The sequence below is a fragment of the Schistocerca gregaria genome, chromosome 3 (genome assembly GCF_023897955.1).
Source record: "Schistocerca gregaria isolate iqSchGreg1 chromosome 3, iqSchGreg1.2, whole genome shotgun sequence".
In the NCBI taxonomy this organism is placed as follows: Eukaryota; Metazoa; Arthropoda; class Insecta; order Orthoptera; family Acrididae; genus Schistocerca; species Schistocerca gregaria.
Window position 1 is genome coordinate 419182869 of NC_064922.1, and position 5069 is coordinate 419187937.

Consider the following 5069-nt stretch of genomic DNA (forward strand, 5'->3'; position numbering starts at 1 on the left):
GAAATGACACCATAAATCCTGCAGGATGTCCATAAATCTGCAAGTGTACGAGGGGTGCGAGGGGGTGTCGATTCTTCTGAACAGTATGCTGCAAGACATCACAGATATGCTCAATAATGTTCATGTCTGGGGAGTTTTGTGGCCAGCGTCAGTGTTTAAACTCAGAAGAATGTTTTCAGATCCACTCTGTAGCAATTCTGGACGTGAGAGGTGTCGCATTGCCCTGCCAGAATTGCTCAAGTCCGTTGGAATTCACAATGGACATCAGTGGTTATAGTCATCAGACAGAATGCTTACATACGTATCACCTGTCAGCGTCGTATCTAGACGAATCAGGCGTCCCTTATCACTCCAAATGTACACGCCCCACACTATTGCAGAGTCTCCACCAGCTTGAACAGCTCTTGCTGACATGTTGGGTCCATGGATTCATGAGATTGTCTCCATATACGTACACGTCCATTTGCTCAATACAATTCGAAACGAGACTCATCCGACAAGACAACATGTCTCCAGCCAACAAGAGTCCAATGTCGGTGTTGACGGGCCCAGGCCAGGTGAAAGCTTTATGTCGTACATTCATCAAGGGTACACTAGAGAGCCTTCGACTCTGAAGCCAACATCGATGATGTTTCGTTGAATGGTTTGCACACTGACACTTGTTGATGGCCTAGCACTGAAATTTGCAGCAGTTTGCGGAAGGATTGCACTTCTGTCACGTTAAACGACTCTCTTCAGTCGTTGTTGGTCTTGTTGTTGCAGGATCTCCTTACGGTCACAGCGATGTCAGAGATCTGAGGTTTTACCAGATTCCTGATATTCATGACACTAGTGAAAAATCTCCATTTCATCTCTACTTTGGTCATGCTGTATCCCATTACTCATGCGCCTACTACAACCCCACATTCAATCTCAGTTAAATCTTGGTAATCTGCCATTGGAGCAGCAGTAACCGATATAACAAATGCACCAGACACTTGTTGTCTTATGTAGGCGTTGCCGATCGTAGCGCCATAATCTACCCGTTTACATATCTTTCTATTTTAACACACATGCCTATACAAGTTTCTTTAGCGCTTCAGTGAACATCAAACGAAATAAATCTGCTAGTAGATGACATTAATGGATATACAAATCTAAGAAGATTGCAAGTGAGCAAAATTCCAAATGAAATGAAGTAGTGTAGGAGTAAACTGAATATATCGCTACAATTTGTCAGCCGCATTAATCAGCTCTCCCACTGAAAGATACTTTAACAAAATTGCGTGGTAAATATTTTAGAAGTCTAAAAAGAACAGATCAAGAAATACAGCTTGAAAGCAAATTACTTCTGACAACAATTAGTGTGATGATGTAGTAGATGAAACACTTGACTTTGATTTGGGAGAAGTATTTATTAGGTGACGGATAGTACTTCATTTATTTGAGAGTGGGATGGCCGTACATGAGTGGCAGTTTTATTGAGAAATATTTTAGTGTTAGCTGTTGTAGTTGTTTTGAAGTTTACGCTTGACAGCAGAAAGTGGCAGAAAATCACCCTTTGCCATGAGAAGGATATTCCCAGTGATTGGGCAGATTCACGATGCTGTGGTATGGTAGACCTTTCAAAAAAGATTCACATATTGCAGCGGTTGGCGATGAAAGACTCCATACAGAAATTTAGATGCCAAGATTTACTGCCAGTCAGGGTCGACCTGCACACATATTTTGCCCACATTTCGATTACTAACGTGGTACTAGGCGTTACATAAACAAGATAGAGACCCCTCCCCCCCCCCAAAGTAGTGACTGGCATGAATGAGACACGATTTGTCGTTAATAATCTGAAAAACAACAGTAGTATAAACGATAGAGGAAGTAACAGAGAGCTATCATTGTTTCGTTGAACTGTTGTTGTGTGATCTGAACGATACCCATATTCTACACTCCTGGAAATTGAAATAAGAACACCGTGAATTCATTGTCCCAGGAAGGGGAAACTTTATTTGACACATTCCTGGGGTCAGATAAATCACATGATCACACTGACAGAACCACAGGCACATAGGCACAGGCAACAGAGCATGCACAATGTCGGCACTAGTACAGTGTATATCCACCTTTCGCAGCAATGCAGGAGACGATCATAGAGATGCTGGATGTAGTCCTGTGGAACGGCTTGCCATGCCATTTCCACCTGGCGCCTCAGTTGGACCAGCGTTCGTGCTGGACGTGCAGACTGCGTGAGACGACGCTTCATCCAGTCCCAAACATGCTCAATGGGGGACAGATCCGAAGATCTTGCTGGCCAGGGTAGTTGACTTACACCTTCTAGAGCACATTGGGTGGCACGGGATACATGTGGACGTGCATTGTCCTGTTGGAACAGCAAGTTCCCTTGCCAGTCTAGGAGTGGTAGAACGATGGGTTCGATGACGGTTTGGATGTACCGTGCACTATTCAGTGTCCCCTCGACGATCACCAGAGGTGTACGGCCAGTGTACGAGATCGCTCCCCACACCATGATGCCGGGTGTTGGCCCTGTGTGCCTCGGTCATATGCAGTCCTGATTGTGGCGCTCACCTGCACGGCGCCAAACACGCATACGACCATCATTGGCACCAAGGCAGAAGCGACTCTCATCGCTGAAGACGACATGTCTCCATTCGTCCCTCCATTCACGCCTGTCGCGACACCACTGGAGGCGGGCTGCACGATGTTGGGGCGTGAGCGGAAGACGGCCTAACGGTGTGCGGGACCGTAGCCCAGCTTCATGGAGACGGTTGCGAATGGTCCTCGCCGATACCCCAGGAGCAACAGTGTCCCTAATTTGCTGGGAAGTGGCGGTGCGGTCCCCTACGGCACTGCGTAGGATCCTACGGTCTTGGCGTGCATCCGTGCGTCGCTGCGATCCGGTCCCAGGTCGACGGGCACGTGCACCTTCCGCCGACCACTGGTGACAACATCGATGTACTGTGGAGACCTCACGGCCCACGTGTTGAGCAATTCGGCGGTACGTCCACCCGGCCTCCTGCATGCCCACTATATGCCCTTGCTCAAAGTCCGTCAACTGCACATACAGTTCACGTCCACGCTGTCGCGGCATGCTACCAGTGTTAAAGACTGCGATGGAGCTCCGTATGCCACGGCAAACTGGCTGACACTGACGGCGGCGGTGCACAAATGCTGCGCAGCTAGCGCCATTCGACGGCCAACACCGCGGTTCCTGGTGTGTCCGCTGTGCCGTGCGTGTGATCATTGCTTGTACAGCCCTCTCGCAGTGTCCGGAGCAAGTATGGGGGGTCTGACACACCGGTGTCAATGTCTTCTTTTTTCCATTTCCAGGAGTGCACAATCCAGGTGGTCATCTGAACATGATTATTGGCAGACTAAAGCCGTATATTTTGGGCCGTTGAAGGATGGAAAATTTTATATGGGCTTGAACACTGACAGGTGTAGAATGGTGATGTTGTGCATATGATGTCTGCTTTGCTTGTTATTCAACTGGGCTGTGATGAAATTCAGTGGGCTCAATTAGATTTGTCAACTGGAAGAAGATACATAGGACTAAGGTATCAATAATGAATGTTTTTAGCATGCAGTACTCATCAGTGACATATGACATGATTGTGTTGTTAGTATAAAAGCATAATGAGTAGCAGCTATGGTATATATGGGACGATAACGTATCTTCAAATGTAAGAAATGACAAACTTATAATGGAAAGTGAATTTCTGACACAATGATGAATCATATGATGGCTCAGTAGATGCAAATTATAGAGAAAGAGTTTACAAAGATTCAATTAATTTACAATAAGTTGCAGGAAGGTCAGGGCCAGGGTAATAAGGTACCTTACACATTTGCTTGCTCATGTTTAGCATTGTACTTAAAGCCCGTCAAGCTGTGTCCCCAGTCTACTCACAGAGTGACCATTCGTCCTTCTGTTTCGTTGTCCTAGGAATTATTGCAACATTTTAAAAGCAAAATTTCCTCTGCTTGTTTGTAGCTCCTCAGATCTGTAGCAAACGTGGTTCTCTGCCACTTTTATGTGTTAGTCCCACAGAAGATTCATTCCATCTGTGACTGTACCTTTTGCACTCAAGAGGCAGCTAGCTGATCCTAGAGGGATTAATGGAAGTTTCAGAGTGGGATGATATATCCATTTCAGTATTTTACCTCCCCCTCTCCCATTATTGCCTCATAGCCTAAAAGTAAGGACATCATCATCAGATATGGTGTAACTGCGAGACATTTTGGTGGTGTTGAGTATGTGTCCAGGAAAAGGGGTAGCACAATGTTAGTCACCTTTCTTCTTCCTTGAATAGGTTATCTAAATGGACAGTGGTAATCTGTTACTCATAAAGGCTCTATCTACTCCACTCAAGAAAATTTGTGATCCATTTGCTGACTGTTTCAAATCTTTGTACGATGACTGCAGATTGCTCTGAATTGGACGTTTCTCGTGAGAGTGGAATGTGTCATCTATGTACAAAGTTAGCTGGCCTCAAGTTGTCCCTGTACTGTGTGTAAGACAGCAGGCTGGAGACTGACTCTTGAGGTATGTCAGTAGGGATGGGTGTTCCAAGACATCCTCCTGCTATGACAAAGACTCTGCATCATTCCAGCTATCATTTAAGGGCGCTCACTTGTGCTAAGATTACCCCTATGACTAAGAACTTACAGAGGACATCTTCATATCACATGGAATCAAATGTTCTTGTCACACTGATAAGTACCAGTACAAAGTATTCCCTCCACCATCTCACATCCAGCACTTTCTCTATGAGCTGCACATATGTGCATATTGTTTTACGCCTCTCATAGAAGATGAACTGCTCTACAGTGAGCAATTGTGTTTCTTTAATGTGCTGGAGCTGATGGGGTAGGTACAGATTTACCTTAGTGCTGGCAGCAGCATCATTGATCTGTTGATGGTTGAAAGATGAGGGTCCTAACTGTCTTGAGGATGGGTGCAACTTCTAGTCTCTGTTAGTGTCTGCTGTCTCCCGGAATTGGTGATCTAGTTGATACAGTTCTTTGCCCACAGCGAGTCACATAAGGCACAAGAGATAATTATTAAATAGACT